At 38.3% G+C, this 17,924-nt stretch overlaps 1 pseudogene; it reads right to left on the reverse strand.

Annotated features, from left to right (window-relative positions):
* Positions 1 to 13,025: 13,025 nt before the first annotated feature.
* LOC115943661 (U4 spliceosomal RNA) lies at positions 13,026 to 13,102 on the reverse strand (annotated as a pseudogene).
* Positions 13,103 to 17,924: the final 4,822 nt, after the last annotated feature.

Raw genomic sequence — 17,924 nt, forward strand, 5'->3', positions numbered from 1 at the left:
TCAATGATTTCCCTTTTTTTTTTTAGGCCAAGAAGTTTCTAAATTTTAGAACTTGACAATTTAATTTATAAAAGGCTGACTCCATTTTGATGTTATTAACATTTCAGAATTTTAATATTTTAAATAATCATCAGATGGGATATTGAGCTTGAGTCTAACTCAAATAAACAATAAAGCCCAAAAAAGACCTACCAGTAGTTAAAAGGCTTCTTAAACACTGGCCTTTTCATGCAAAGCAAATAGAAGGGCTGTTTTTGACCTTTTTTTTCTACCAGAGGTTACCATTTCAAAGAGTATAAAAACAAAAAGTATTTGAAATGGTAGTTTGAAGATTTTTTTAATAAGAATTAGACACAGTTTCAGCATTAAATCTCCTCTATCCCATCTTTTCCTAGGGCACAGAGATACATACATAAATACAAAAACAGACAATGTATGTCAAATAACTTGAACTACATTTTTGGATGTCTAAGATTACCCTAAAAGGTCATGTCAGGTTAAGTATTCCTTTTATCACATGTCTTTTATAAATGAAAAAAGGGAGAGAAATACAGAAGGAAACACATTCCTGATTTTCTTTTTTGTGAAAGATGCAAATTCAAAGTTGTTTGAAAACTGCCTAGAATGTTAATTATATGGATCCTTCTAAAAACCTAAGTAGATCTTTCAAAGAAAAAAAATTCATTTTTCTTCCCTTCATTTAGCAAGCATTTCTGATAGAAAGTCTTTAGGATCAATTAGGGCGCCCCCCTGACCTTTCCAATTACCCTCTGTTATTTGGAGGGTGTTGAAAACCGCTCTTGAAAAAAATTATGCTCGTCTAGGTCAAATCCTGGGGGACTAAAAGGCTTGAGATTTTGTATTTTCCCTGGCAACATAGCACTGAGCAGGCAGGCTCCCATACATCACTTGACATTTTCTAGAAATGTGTTTTGGCACAACAGGAACAAAGGAATGAGACTCCTACCCACTTCTGCCATAAAATCCTAATCATTTACCACCACAGATCCTCCACTAGCTATAATTTACCTTAGATATTTTCACTGAAGCAACCCTCAACTTTCATATACACTGGTTGTGTGGTGCCTAGCATTTTCCCTCCAAGATCTTATTAATAGGCAAACTAACCCTTTCAACTAAGGAGTAATGAAATTTCTCCAAGGGGTCCAGTAAGGGTGAGGAGTGAGTAGAGAGAGGGGTAGTAATATTGATGTCAGGTCATTGGAGCCTATTTAACCAACTGCTTCATTACATATTGGACCTCGTTTGGGACTCTGACTATTAGAAATACTGGAAGGACTTTATCTTATTGCTATTTCAACAAAATTTTTGTGGTATTGGATCTAAGTAAAGGATAACATCATGCAAAAACTGAAAGTCCTTTATTAGCTCTGTTATTGTTACATTTTCTAAGAAAATATTATCTTTGAAGTTGCAATCTAAAGTTCTTAAGAACAACAAGGAGTGTGCTGCCGTTAGTAATCCCTTCGGAAATTTGACACTTCAAGTCTTCTTTGAGACAGATGATACTGTGGTAAGGTATGCATGTGGCTTAAAATATTCTTGATAGTCTCAGGTTGTCCTCACAGATCTGCATAGATTTACTTTTTAAAAAATGAGTCTCTTTCTCATCAAAATGGATTGGGAAGTTCTCCAACCACTGGTTTCATTTTGTTGAAAAAAGGAGTCTAGCACCCAAAGAAGCTGTGAACAGTAGGGTTGCATCCACAACCCTTCTTCTGTGCCCCTTTGCATATTCCTGACTCTTAATCCCTGTGGCACAGCTTTCAGAAACAACTGTAGGTGATGGGAAAGCCAAAAGAAAAGGGTTGTGCTCACTTTCAAAATGGACTAAATCTGCTTATCACCTTGAAACTTTTGCTTAAATTTTGAAACTTTAAACACCAAGAGGGATGCTTTTAAATGCCAATTCTGAAGTCAAGATCACATTTTTTGCAAAGCCATAAGGAAAATGTATGTTAATTATTGAGACATGGGATTTAGTAACATCAGTGCCCAACACTTGCTCTCCCTGCAACCCATTCATACAGTATTTAGAGGCAAACAAGCAGTTGGGAAGGGGAGAGAAATCACTATCAATGTCCTAAGTCATATCACCATTCAGTTACTAGATGGGGTCAGGAACTAGACAAAATAGATGGGACCAATACTAGTTCTCGAGTCTGACCACCACCCTTGCTCACCCCCATTATGGATATGGTCTGTGAACATTAGAACAATGCCAGAGTATTCTTTTCACTTCATGTGAATATTACCTACAGCGATTCCTCTCTGCTCTGAGCCAGGCTGTTTTGTTTGATGCAAATCTTTCCAGAGTCGTGCAGCTCAATCAGATACGTGTTGCCTGGCTGGAGAATGAACTGGTCTTTTCAAACTGGTTGCCATGGACCCAATTTCCAAAAACACTAAGAAAGCAGCATAGCCGAATGAATTGGACCTAGCAAGGAGTCTAAACTTAAAGGAGTGCAATCTTGTATTTTTTCTTCCTGGCCAGTACTCTAACCCTCCAACTCTAGAGCTCTTTTCATTAGTAAGATGAAAATAATAGTTTTGTTGCTATTTAGGAATCATACCTCTTTAGAACTTGAGAGAAACCAGAACTGGTTTGGGTCCCTTTAAAACAGACAAGATATTTAATAACATTCGAAGACAATGAAAAAGGTTCGGCACAGGCTTCTGGGTTAAAGGGGAGGGCAGAGCTTCTGACAGGCTCTCTTGATGTTTTGTTCTTCCTTGTAAGTTTTTATCTGTCATGGTTCCCAGTGGAGTATTTCCCCACACTTATTCTGTGGGAGGATACTGACATAGCTCCAGACTTTGCCTTTTATTTCCTAATTCTCCCAGGAGAAACAGCCTTTCCTTAGCTTCTAATACAAAGAAACAAGAAAGAAATGACAGCTGCCTCACTGGTTGACTCACAAGTTTTGTACAAAAGTGGAGACCATTCAGAGGATCTTTATAAAGTATTTGAGGAAACATTTCCAACTCCTAATCAAAAATCAGAAATTGTTTTGACACTAGGATCTTAAATGTCACTTTATCTTCCTGCCTGGTCCTCACAAATCAATAAGGGTTGAGAGATGCAGAGTGTGTTTGGACGGTGCTAATCAATTAAAATTCAGATCTGGATACTGGGGCTAGATAAATATCAAATGGCAAATTACCTGAGAAAAAAAAATCAAAAGTTAAACCAAAGAGGGCAGAAAATTAGTCAACTTAGCATCTATGTCTTCCAGAATTGTTGATTCACTTTATATCCAGTCAAAACTTTAAAAAAAAAAACAAACATTTATATAGTCAAGGCTGTGAAACAATTTTTAAATCAAATGTCAGAGTCTATTTTTTTCAATCCTACAATTCTACAAACCTCAAGCATTTATTGTGTGCAAAGTATTGTATTAGGCACCCTGAGAAGATATGAAGAATTCAAGACAAAGTAGTTTTAAGAAAATTAACACTAGGGGCGCCTGGGTGGCTCAGTCATTAAGCATCTGCCTTCGGCTCAGGTCATGATCCCAGGGTGCTGGGATTGAGCCCCGCATCGGGCTCCCTGCTCGGTGGAAAGTCTGCTTCTCCCTCTCCCACTCCCCCTGCTTGTGTTCCCTCTCTCACTGTCTCACTGTTTCTCTGTCAAAAAATAAATAAAATCTTTTTAAAAAGAAAGAAAGAAAATTAACACTAGTCCTGAATTCAGTTAAGAAGAGGCCATGTGGCACTCAAATTAACCTTCCATTTTGTTGGAGACATTTTATCAATTTCAGACTGCTTAATGGAGCCATTCTGAAATCTTTCAAGAAGCTTTTCTTTAATAGAAATAGAAATACTAATTTTCTTAACTTCATAATCTTTCACCAATGAGATAAATGATTTCAGACTCAACTAACAGATCCTGAGTCTACAATGAGCCAAACTCTGTGTGAAGTTGACCTATGGTCTTTCACATTTCCAGTTGAAAAAAACTGATTACAAAGATCATTTGTCTCCCCATTCCTGAATTTTTTTCTATTGGGTGTTGATACTAAGACATCACTGGATTTTCTTTACTCTGCCTATTGCTCTTTTGACTTTGAGGCATCTGGCTATATTTCAGTCAGTTACAACTCCAGCTGTCATATTTTAACAGCCAACTAGAAGAGACTTCAGTCCCCACATCTGAATACACAAGGTTCTCTTCATTTCAAAATCAAATAGTCATCAGAGAAGAGACCCAAAGGCTCTCCTCTTTTGAAAATTAGTATTTGTTTCAGAGGGTTATGAATCTTTGGCTCTTTCTGAACTTGAATTCCCTCATCATTAAAGGAGGGACTTTACCTTTAGCTTGCTTTCCCAGAACACATCAAGCCCTACATAATCTGTGGTTCCCTGTTATCATCCACTGGGTATGGATGAAGGTGCTTTCCACTGTGAATCAGTTTCTCCTCATTAATACTTGATTGCAAGTGTCAAGCCAATAAAACTACATTAAGTCTGATGGGAATTTAAAGGTTTATTTTGAAATAATTCTTGTGAGCTGCTAGAAAAAAATTTCCCTTCCCAAAGAGGGAGTGAAAAGTTTCTCCCTTTGGGGTAAACTTACAATAGAAAATTTAATGAGATTGGAATGGATTCCACATCAGTGACCTTTATAAGGCTGAATCCACTATCCTTCTAAATGTAAACTTTAAGTTCACACAATTTCCCATAATAATTCCACTTACTTTTCATTCTTTGTACTCAATGACAACCTTTTAGGAGAGAGACTGACAGCAGTTATTTTATACTAAAGTAAGTGAATACAAACAGGATATGTGTTGACCAGAGAGAAAGATATTAAAAGATTGTAAAGGAAGATGAAAAAGGAATTTTATTTGCTCCAAATTCAACTCTTTCTCAAGCCTCCCTTGTTACAGAGAAAATGACCACTCAAAAAGCTTTTACAAAGACTTAAATCCCACCCCTAGCAATCATCTGGTTTGCCCACAGCGCAACTGCCTCATTAGCAATCTGAAATTACACACAGCTGGAGAAAATATAGCAAGAGAATGTAGGCATTGCCATGGGGAAAAGAAAAAGCAACCATGGTGAACTCTGCTTATATAAACAAAAAAATGTTTTAGTGGAATAAACGTAAGCTTTCTCTTGAAGGAATCCCAGTTAGAATGTCATTAGAAATGGCAAAACCATTTCAACATCATAACAGTCATATATTCCAGCTTTATTAGCACTGAGGCACGACGCCAAATTTGTCAGGGGGAAAGATCCCGAACAAACGTTCCCAGCACTGTAACAGATAAAGTGATCTCATGAACCTCCCTGTTGAGAGAAAAAAAATAGGTAATATTTTTCTGTAACTATATTAATGTCTATGACTTCCACCTAGGGAGAGAATGATTTTTTCCTTCTCATTACTAATCTTTATATAGAGCTGCTGTTCAGTTGCAGTAGGCATGGTATTTTTATATTTTGATAAGTCCCTCACATTGACTTTGACCCCTATTTCACGTTTGATTAGGAGATCCTAAATTGGAAAGGTAGGATTTTCTGTCTTTTTTTTAAACAAATCCGCACCATAAGCATTTTCTAAAGATGACTGCCTTAAGCCATCTAAGTGGCTCTGTCAATCAGTGGTAGGTGCTTAGTGTAAGGCAGAGAAGCTGTGAATAGATTGAGACTCCCTTATGCATAGGCACCTGCTCATTCAGACCCTCATGTCTCTTCCCCCTCAAGCCTTGTACCAATCCAGTCTCTTGAACTGACCCAGCTCCACCTGTCAAACAAATGGCAGTCTCTACGTGCGCTGACAGTTTGTTCAACTTAATTCCTCATCAACTGAATTTCTCTGACGTTCTTGCCCTCTCTTTACTCATGTAGGTAGGTCCTTACATTTGATATACTTTAAAAAAGATTTTACTAGAAAAAAAAAAATCAACAAAACTTTGTGCTCAGTGAAGAAGCTGTGAACAAACTTTACTATTATGTTAATCACCTTGAGGTAATAGGGAGAATATCACCTGTGTGGCAAGAGAGAACCTTAATGCTATTACTAAAATAATACCCTCTGCAGGGAAACTGTAAAGTTGCCTACAAAGCCTTTCAAAGGCGGCCTGGGTAGCTCAGTCAGTTGAGCATTCAACTCTTGATTTTGGCTCAGGTAATGATCTCAGGGTTGTGAGATCAAGCCCCATGTCATGCTCCGTGCTGGGGTGGAGCCTGCTTAAGATTCTTTCTCTCCCTCTGCCCCTTCTCAAAAAAAAAAAAAAAAAAAAGCCTTTTAGAGACTCAAATTTAATGGTATGGAAAAATATTCCCTTCAGAGGCAGGTCATAGGTTAGAGCACAAGTTTGATTCACATTTTACTTAAAGGTTTGCACTTAAACTGCTGACCCTCTCTTTCTCTAATATTAAATTAGCATCTATTGAATCTGTCCCTTACCTACATTATAAAAATGTCTTGTGGGGGGTGGGGGATCTAATACCGACCTTCACCTTCCACATGGAAAAGCTTTGTCCTGGGAGCACATTAAGGTGATTTGGGTAACTACAGTGTGTTTTAGAATAAGCTACTGCAGTGATTCTTAACATTTGGTCCCCAACAAAGCAGTATCAGCAAAAACCTTGAAATTTGTTATTTATGTAAATTCTCTGGTCTTACCAGGTACCCCAGCCCAGACCTATGAATCAAATTCTAGAAGTGGGCCCAGCAATGTGGCCTCTGACAAGCCCTTAAGGATGATTCTGGTGCATATTCAAGTTTGAGAGCTACTGAACAGTGCTCTGAGAGGTCCAGGAAAGTTAATGTTGCCAATAAACTCTGCTTCCTCAGAGGAAAAAGCTTAAAAGCTAAAATGGCAGGTTCCATGTGGGCCCAAAACATTCTGATATATGGACAGAAATGTTCACTGTTTGGACTTAAAGTATAATTTGGAGGCAAATTATTCCTTACAAATATTCTTTCCTGGCATAGCTGAATTTCAGGCAGGCTCTCCAGAGAGATTTCTAATCAACTTTCCTAGTTCTTTCAAAAAACCAACAACTAATCTGCTTTGTTTGACTGGCCCAGGGCCCCTAGAATGACCTTGGACACCCTTCTCTTGATTGATGAGCTCTGGACCATTTGCCTTAATGCTACACCACCATGTACCAGTACTAAGTTATACTTAATGACACATTCTACTGGTTTAAAGACTGGGTATAAACTGATTAAGCTAAAATGACTACTGGTTATGAGTGAGTTTTGGTTTAGAAGATAGGTCCAAAGGTCAGTATGGCTGATCAAACCCGGAAACCACAGACAGTGTAGACACCATCCCAAGTCCCTCAGGAGCTCCTTTCTAGGCTCTGTCATTTGAATTGGTGCAGGAATGGAGTGGAGAGTCAGCAAGTGACTTCGTTTATAGTCAGGTCTTGCAAAGAGGTCTTGCAAAATAGAACTTAAGATTGTTATTGTGTGTGTACATGTGTGTATGTTTCCTAAAATCTCACCTGTAAAGATCACACGTATAGGTTCTTAAAACATCCATATACATTTTGCCCCCCTTTTTGAGGGATCCAGAAAAGTAATTCAAAGTGTACAAAAGGCAGCCTAAAATGGAGGCTTAACAATGATATTCTGGAGAATTCTATAACTGTCACTCACTCCAGGCCTCCCTTCAAAGGAGTCAGTTTGTCAGATATTTTGGAATGACTGCTTTTTCAGGAATTACTGAAAAAGAATAACTGATACATCATAATGTGTTCTGCCTGCTTCTCTAAAAATATGTGCTCCTCTCCTGTTGCTGGTCAAAATTTGAGCATTTGAGTGTCTGTGTTCTGTCTCCAAGAATATTTCCTCATTGGCTCTTTCCCCATTATCCTCTTTCTCTTTCATACCTGATCACCAAATAGCTCCGGCTAAAGCAGTCCCTCCTTCCTCCATCTCCACAATTGTATAGTATCCATTTACATATTCTTTTACTAAAAGTTAAAGTCTAAGAGGATGCTTTCTAGAATAATCACCGATGTCAAGACGTTGGTAATGGGAAGCACACCTTTGGGGGGGGGGGGGGACGGCCGCGCTGAATCAGATTGCCTGGGATTCAGCCTCTCCAGAGGGCCTTGACCTTCTTCTGGAACTTGAGAGTCTATTGTGTTATTTTTACACTCTTAAACCCAGGGCAAAGTTACAGTGGTGGCTTTGCTTTAGTCCACAACCCATGGTTTGTGTTATTGGCTCGAGTCCTAAAACCTCGAAAAAAAACCTGGAATAAAAATTTCTTTCAGAAAGAGTAGGGGGAAAAGTTATATGTTCTAAAGACTCTTACTCATGAGGCACATCCAAAAGGCCTTGATATTAGAAGGTAACAGAGAATTGTTTTCGTCTCCCAACAGTTTTGCCTTTCAGGGCCATTCTCGGTGATTTTCCTAGGTCAGTGGTGCAATTCACTATTCCAATAAGCCATAATAATTGTTGGCACAACTTATTACAATGGGACTTTCCTGGGTTTCATCCATTAATTTTTGTAGACAGTAGGAAGCTCACGCTGAGAAGACATTGGTAGCTTCCCAGACAAGGGCAAGGAAAGGAACTAGACTATTGTCCATACTGTATATATGCTCTGCTCTGTACCACCGCAAGTATTCTAAAGAGGGGCCAATGAGAAAAGAGGATTTAGGCAGGAACCTAATTTAGAACTTTTCTCTTGCCTTTGATGGTTGCTGATGGCAAGTCGTTCCCACTGAATAAGCCTGGTAAAGACTTCTATAGTAAACCAAACTCATCCTGAGGCAGAACAGGCAATCCATAAAGAAAAAAGTGGCAAATCATTGGGTAAGAAACCATCTCTCCTGAGGAGGTAATCACAAATCGCCTGCACAGGGCAAAAAAAGGAAAAACCACTTGTTCACATCTTGTATGTGCAGTTTAAAGGACCCATTACAAATAACCTTCAAAGACAGAGAGGGGGAGAGTGGGAAGGAGAGATTAAAAATGGAGAGGAGGTGATTTTACCTTGAAAAATGAAATAAGCAATCCTAATACTCCTCTAGTTGATCCTGAAAATGTTCACATGTCTAAAGCTATTTATAAAGTAACTTCACTGCACTTAGAAATTCCTGAGTGGTGGATGGCAGTAATACATTTGGATACTTGAGTTTTTCGGGTTTTATTCTTAATGCCAATGAATGCTATCTCTAAACTTGCCATTCTGAGTACACACACACAAACACACGCAACTACATGCACACAGATGTTAAGGTAAATGCATCATCTATTACTCATTTTGTAGGAAACACTATGAATAAAAAGATTCCAGTGGATTCGTTCAGTGTATGTTAATGATAACATGTAGTGCGGAATAAAGGTACTCTCATATCCTCCTTGCCGACCATATTGTTAAAATTATAATCTTAAGCAACACTGTTAAAAATGCCTGTGTAAAATATCTTCTCTAGTATCAATGAATCGATATATTTTGAATTCAACTTTCAAAAATATGTGGTAAACTTAAATATTTTTGTATCTGTGGTGTTTTCCTATTAACTTACAGTAGTGAACAAGTGACCACACCCCCTGATACTATCAAGAGGGAAAATATTCTAAATGAAAAGTAAAAGGGGAGGTTATTTATAGTCTTCTGCCAAAGAGCATTGTTTAATGAAAATGTAGGTTCATTTCTTTCATTATGAATGTAATTATAAGAAATGCTCACTCTATCATCCTCTATCTTTTGAAAATCAATGTTTTGTATTCCTGAGGGCCAAGGAAAATACTCTTTAAACCAGTGTAATACACGGACACCTCGGGAATGAAAGGTACAGTAACTTGGATTACCTGCATAATGCTGATTAGCATTCCAACATTCAAGGGCACATATATCAGTCTTCCCTATAATTCTTACACTGCAATGAATCACTTTTGGGAATTTCAGCTAATCCTTTTAAATGAAAGGCACCAACATTAATGACCTTGTCTAACATTGTCTAACATGGAAGGCATTAACATGTTCCCTTTCAAGCACTGTCGTGACTGGATAGAAATTACCATCTAATCTTCTCACCTAATCATCTCGTGTAAGTTAACTCCAAGGTCTAACAATGTTGCATAGAAGGCTGACAGACTATGTGTACCAGGGACATTTAATTTGTGCAGTTAGCAAGAACTAGCCATTTACAAAATATATTCAACTATTTGTAAATAAAAATTTTGATTCCTATAGTTTTATTCAAACTGCTATCTTTTAAAATACTTAGATTTTATTTGAATTTTGAAAATAATCTGTTATAAGTTAGATGTTGCTTTTTGACTCTGTAATTCAATGTACACTCAGCCATATTCCTGTGGGGAAATATCAGTTCTATTGACTTTCTTGGCATGAGCCAGAGATTCATAGTTTCTTTAAGGACTCTAAGTATGAGACAAAACCAAAATTGAATACTAGTGAAGAAATTAGAAACCTATTGTATAAAATGTATTTTTAAAATCTTAAGATATATGTGATTTACACTGCCTGTTAATCTAGTCTCTTTGTGAAATAACCACAGCATAATATTTGTTAAGACTCTTAAACACCAAATATTTGTGATGTTTGTATAGCACCGTTGTTCTAATATGTGATTTCAAATGGTAAGCATCTTTGTTGTAATCATGTGAGCCCACAAAATTCCTGCTGTTATGTACAACCAGCTCTCAGAATTGAGATTTCCTGCAGCTGCTGTATCACCAATAAATGAGAATTGTGGAAAAAAAAAATTTTAAAGAATTGAGTTTATGCTCACTGTGCATTTTCCTAATGAATGAATTCAGAGAGTTTTATTTTTACCAGAAATGCTCTCTCTCAGTCAGTAAATACAACTGCTGATTTCAACCATACTATCATTTCAACGGTTTCTATATTCTTGATTTAACTACCCAAAACTGGAAGCTTATTGCAAGGTGTGTCCTAACAAATGTACAATAAATGACTTTTCCTGCATGCTGCCTGAGATATGTTGTAATTTGAAATGTCTTATAAAAAAAAACCTACATATTTCTTAACCCAAAATTGAATCGGCAATATTTCTCATGTGTATAATTGATGAAATCAGAAGCACTGTCTGTCATACATGTTCTATGTGACATTTAATCTTGTTAAACTGTAATCTGCGAGGTAGTCGCTGCCTGAACTAGTCAATTCTGTATGAATCATTGTCTTAACTGTTTTCCTAATCTTAACCATATTTCCTAACACTTAAATATAAATGTTTGTAAATTAGCCATTCATTTTTTTAATCAACTTTTATTTATCTTCAGTGTGATTCCATTAACTAACCTGAAACAAAGAAGAATCAAAGCCTTCCTTGTCATAGCCCAGTCCAAGGCTCAGGGACAGTTCAGCTAGGCAAAAATCCATTCATTCATCCAGCAAATATTTGTCGAGCATCTACTGTGAATTAGGCTCTATACCAAATATTAGGAGAATTCTCAAGAACCAGAGAAATCACAAACCTCTATCTCCCAGTGAAAAATTCCTGACCTCCGCCTAGACCATTCTTCCATAATCTCCATGGAATTAAGAAATTATTTTGTTTCTCCTACATTATAACAAAGATAGAAATTACCCAAGGAAAGATCTTGTATTAAAACACAGTCCATCTGGCTCAAGAAAATGCAACTATCACAGAAGTAATGTCTTAAAGTCATATTTAAAAATAAATTAAAATAAAACTCAATTTAAGGGATTTAACCCTGCCTCTGGAAGAAATGCTTAAAAGGTCTCCCCTTGAAACCTGTATATTGTGTTGGTTTTAAAACATTAAGGTTCTTTGTTAACATTTCCTAAAATGGTGTCCCTGCAGGGGATTAAGAAATTCTGTGAAAGAGGAGGAAAATGGCTGATGAAGGGATATTTATCTACATAATACCACAGAAGGGAACACGCCTAGGATGTTTGCTCAATGACATATTTCCTTACATGTACCATGTCTGTTTCCCACTTTTTAAAAGTGCTTGTGTGTGTCACCCACTCACTTGCAGCCAGATTCACATTTGAAATGTGACACATTCTCATTTTTCTTATTCAAGGAGATGCTGCCTCTGTCTTTCAGGGTGAATTGTTGCTATGACAGAGATAAGGGCGCTTCAGATCCATCCAAGTCAGAAGGCAGGAGATCAAGCATGGTCAAAGAATGAAGCCCAAAGTTCCAAGGCAATGGAATAACTTGGACGAAATATAAAACTTCGTGATTCCTTCCACTGTGGTGCTTAGGGTAATAAGGTTGACCGGTGCTGTATGCCTTGACCCTGTATCACAAATTAATTTTGGCAGCATCTGAAGTTCCTCTGAACCTGTTGAAACCAATTGTAACTTGCCATTCTCACAGATATTCATTCAGTCATTCATTTGCAGTAAATGTGTGCTACTCACTGGAGGTAAGAGTAGATCTATCCATACAGCCACGCATGTACAAGATAAAGCAGCGCTCACAGATGCTAGTTTGCAGGATCAGAAAACTCTGGATTCAAATTCCAGCTTTGTAGTCTAGGCTTGTGAAAATCCCATCACCATTCAGAACCTCAATTTCCTGGTGTAGAAAATCAGACTAACAGCACCTGCTCTTCAGGACTATCCTAAGGGTTCAATGAAATAATTAACATTTACTAAATGCCTGGCACAGTACCTGATATGCATAAGCCACTCAATAAATATTAGTTGGTATTTATGCCCTATACAATATTTATGTCCCTTATACCAGTGATAAAATTTCTCTCCTTGACCAAACTTAAGTCGCACTCCTGTGAGACCTCTTCTTTTTTTTTTTAAAGATTTTATTTATTTATTTATTTGAGACAGAGAGAATGAGAGAGAGAGAGCACATGAGCGGGGGGAGGGTCAGAGGCAGAAGCAGGCTCCCCGCCGAGCAGGGAGCCCGATGCGGGACTCGATCCAGGGACTCCAGGATCATGACCTGAGCCGAAGGCAGTCGCTTAACCAACTGAGCCACCCAGGCGCCCGTGAGACCTCTTCTTGAGAAGGCCCTGACCTTGGGATCTGTCCCTGGCCCACTTCGTCCAGTCTTAGTTTTCAATTAGCAATAATCGCGCCTCGGATAAACCTCATTGGCTACGATACTGCCACTGTGCAAAGCTTAGTCCAATCTTAGCAAAAATCCTGCTGGGTCATTTTAGTGAAAATCCTCCCACCTTGATAGCTGATCAAATTCATCATCCCTCACCCTTGATATCTTAACACCCTGGCCTGCCTTCAGCGAGAATCCTGTTGAGTCAGTCTAGCGAAAATCTACCTAGCTTGGGTGTATCCTCTTAGTAATGTTCCTTCCACTGACCCCCTCCTTGCTTCTTGGCTATACATCCCCACTGTCCTCATTCTATTCAGAGTTGAGCTCAGTCTCTCTCCCCCACTCCCCATTGCAGCAGTCCCCTTCTTGAATAAAGCTTTCCTGTCTTTAGCAAGTGTCTGATAATTTTTTCTTTAACACTAGCAACATCTTCCATGCTGAGAGACGAAAAGACCAAATGAGATTAATTCTAACTCTAACTACTAACTAATTCTAACTACAAGTAGCTTTAGCCAACATTTATTGAGTGCTTGCTATCAACCAAGCAATGCATTATATCCCTGTTCCTCATGAAAAAACCTCTGAAAAGAGTATAATTTCTGCTGCCTTTTACACATGAAAACTTGAAGCTGAGAGAACTTACATATTTGCCACAAATCACATAGCTACTAAGTGGCAGAGCCAGAATTTGAATTCAAGTCTGTCTGACCCCAAAGCTCAAATCTATGATCATTGGGCTATTCTGCCTCTATTAATCTTTAAAGTATCTACTTGGTTTGAACAAACTCCCAAGATGACATAAAATGATAGCAATATCTACCAATATATGCGACCTATGCAATCACTATGAATAGGTCAAAAATTTCCACATAGATTTGATATACAACTCCACAGTAACAATCCTACATCATTATTATCACAGGTCTTATAACTTGTGACAAGAAATCCTATAGAATGTCGTATCAGTAAAGAGACTCTAGCTAATAGCCCCCAGATGCAAGGAAAGTTCACTAAGCTTTTCATGCCTCATCAAAGTCACCTTAGACACAGATCATCCAACATCACCTTCAATATTTCAGACAACCATGGAGAACAGAGATACTTATTTCTTGCTCTTTTGGCATGCTTGTCTGTAGACATCTGATTTGGGAACAAAACTAAGTCTAATTTTGCTCACAAATTTAAGCACAATTCTTTTTTTTTTTTATTTTAAAATATGTTCCTTTTTTTTTTTTTTAAAGATTTTATTTATTTATTTGAGACAGAGAGAATGAGAGACAGAGAGCATGAGAGGGAGGAGGGTCAGAGGGAGAAGCAGACTCCCCGCCGAGCAGGGAGCCCGATGCGGGACTCGATCCCGGGACTCCAGGATCATGACCTGAGCCGAAGACAGTCGCTTAACCAACTGAGCCACCCAGGCGCCCTAAGCACAATTCTTTTAAGAAATCAAGTTACAAGATTATCCAGAGCAACAAGAAGGCCATGCCTATGTGCATAATCCATGAATGGGCACAATTACCAGTCCAAAACGTGCTTGGGTATACCACGAGTTCGCCCTTACTGCAAATGACCATTTCGTTCTAAGACTGTCCATAACAGCGGCCACAGTGCAGCACCACTTCCGTCATCTGTGAACAGCTGTGATTCTCCAGTTGTGTCCAGTCTCTTTGTGACTGGCTGCATAACATGGAGCCACCCCGACAGGGAAGGACAATATAAGCAGATCCAGAGATGGGCCAGTAAACCTTTGGTTTTCTTTTCAATTTCAATAATTAAACACGTTTAAGTGAAGACTCTCAAGATCCTACAACTTTACCTGCTTGTGTATGTGGAACCAGGATCTGTGCTCAGCCATACGATGGCAGATAAAACCTCACCACATTTTGAGGAATAATGGTGGATGCGCTGTAAGTATACATTTAGTAGAAGTTCATATTCGATCCTTACTTGACACCTGAGTCAGATGATTGTTAGGTGCCTTTGCTTCCACATTTCAACTACAGATTAAAAGTAGAGTTCCATAAAATATTACCAGAAATTCTGAGATAACAAATCTGTAATATATGCAGGTTATCTATAGTGGTCCCATGCATATCCCATCTACTGAAAGGAGATCATTTCATCTGAGCAATAACACTGGCCTACATCACCAAAGATCTGATATTGCAGGGAAATTTTTATTTCCATATAGCGATGAAAAATTATTAAATAAGCTACATGTAATAAAAAATTTATTCTATGTTCTTTTCTTACTCTACGTAACTAAAAATAAGGTCCACGTGCAATAAGAGTCCAGCGACACAAACTAGAAAATACAACAAAAGGTCTAGCCCTCATCAAACAGCTGCACCTATTCTGACAGTTCTGCTGGTTTTACTTTGTGAGGAAAAATGTTAACAGCCTTCTCTGGTTACCATGAGAACTAGAGGACAAACAACCAAGCAAGTTTCCTAGAGGGAAAAAAGAACGTGGCCATCTGTTTTAAAATTTTAGCCAACAATCCAAGCGTATGTAAGTCCCAGCCCGAAAGAAGCCAGAACCTAAAGATGCAAAAAAAAAAAAAAAAAAAAAAAAAAAATCACATCTTTATTGATCAGAGCTTACTCATGTTTGGGGACACTGCAAGAAAAAAAAATGGGGTAAAAATTATGGTTCCTGTTATTGATTACAGAAAATCTGTATTTTTGTGACTGAAGCCTCCATAATGCCTCATTCCTCAACACATTTGTGAGGGTTCTTTCTAAGCCAGAGTTCCATAAATTCCAAGGGAAAGATTAACTCAAAATTCTTAACTAATCTCCTTCTGTTGACAAATCAGAACAGAGACTTCTCTCAAGCATCCTTAGCCAAAGGCTTCTCAATTCAATAGAAAAATAACCAGAGTGCCCATGTCTTTCCAAAGCTGATCAGTAGCAAAGTCCGATGTCAAAAAAAACCCAGAAAGTCCAACTGTCAAAAAACAATCAACACACACACATATACATATGGCTACAAGTAGAACAAAAAACATATATATCAGAGCCTTTTAAGAATTGGTGACGGATGAAATAGAAAAAAAATTGGCAAACGTCAGACCCTTTAAGGTCAGTCAACCAGGGCACTTCATTTCATTTCGGTCAGAGGAAGCCTGAGATGGAGCAACAAATTTTGTAGTCACAGGAAGCACTAGTGCTTGACCTGCTGTGACCTTTGAAAAATTGCTGTGCCTCAGTTCTGTGTGGGGGGAACACATGAGTCCAAGTGTCACCGTATTGCGGGTGCCTAACTCCTAATATTCCTCCAGAGGGGCACGATCGAGTAACGGCTCAGAGCATAAATTCTGAAGCCACAGTACTTGGGTTCAAATCCCGGGTCTGCTAAGCTCTGTGGTCATGGGCAAGTTACTTACTTTGTGCCTCAGTTTCTTCATCAGTAAAATGGGAAAATAATGGCACCTATCTCATGGAGTTCTTGTAAAAATGAAATGAGTTAAGATACCCAGAATCCTTAGAGCGTGCCAGGTAAATGTCACATACTGCCCTTCTCTGCCAGAAGACGGAGAGCTGTAATTGGTTCTATTTACTCTCCATCCATAGTGAAGTAGGATTTGACTCTTAATGTTTAGGAAAATGGAAGCAGAGAAGAACAGAAGCCACTGAGACGCAACTGAGAGCCAAAAAGAAAAATACAAAAGTGAGAGAAAACAGTGACATGCTATGGACACCAAAGGGATGCACTTTAATGTAAAAGAAGGAAAGGGGGGTGAAGTGACGAGGGAAACTTGGTGGGTTTAAAGTACTGATACAATTAGTGACGCCTGCTAAGGTACCCCATGACTTTTATCATTGTATAATAAACAGAAATAATACCAAGAGCTCACGTTTAGTAAGTGCCAGCCACTGCTAGGTACTTCGCATACATCACCTCATTCACCCCTCCCAAAAAATCTCCCCATGAGTCCGATAGTATTACCCCCATATTTCACATGAAAAACTTGACAATTAAAGAGGCTCCCAATGTGCGGAGCTTCTGTGATAATCAATGCAGAGCCAGCGTGAAGATCAGTGTGACTCCAGAGGCTGCACCCCTACCCACTGGGCTGCACGCACTCCCACGCAGGCACCAGGACACGGATCCGGTTCTGGAAAAATCCAAATGTTGAGCTCGATGGAAACAGCCATTAAAAAAACCCTGCTCCTGAACTCTTCTTTCCTGTTCTCCTCCTTGTAGGTTTGTGTGTGTGTGTGTGTGTGTTATATTAATAGTTTTATATTGTGTAACTCCACCAGTAGCAAAGAACTTTTCCTCTTTGATGGTCTTAATGAATCTGTGGATACATTATATTTGTTACTGCATTTATGCAAAAAAAAAACAAAAACAGCAGTGTTTCAGAAAGCAGCATAATTGCAGAACCAGGCCTCTACTATGAGCAGAATAAAAGTAATCTTCACATTACAAATATATGTGTGTGTGTGTGTGTGTATATATTTTAGTCCCACACATCAAAATATTGTAAATCAAGCCTAACTTTCCCACATGGGGAAAAATGTGAAAAATGGGAAGTTAGGTTTATAACCACAGGCACTTAGGCTTGATAAATGATTACATTCCAGAAGACTGAAATACATCGTTTTCTAAGCTGAAATGCATGGTTTTCTAAAACGCATATAAATCTTTTTCACAAGAAAACTAATTGCAGAAAATTATGTCAAAGTTAACACTGCATCATGGCATACCTGACAGAGTTCTTATCTTAGGAATTTTTCATAGCTCCTTCAATATTTCCATAGCACCAGGTCAGAAGGTAAAAGAACATGTTTACTGTGATCATAAAATTCATGAAGTATGTTTTGGGAAGCAACTTAACGGAAATCCCTGAGAAAGATGCAGAGTCACTAATCATCCACAGAAAC

Source organism: Leptonychotes weddellii, chromosome 10, assembly GCF_054177405.1.
Source record: "Leptonychotes weddellii isolate Sample4059 chromosome 10, ASM5417740v2, whole genome shotgun sequence".
NCBI lineage: Eukaryota > Metazoa > Chordata > Mammalia > Carnivora > Phocidae > Leptonychotes > Leptonychotes weddellii.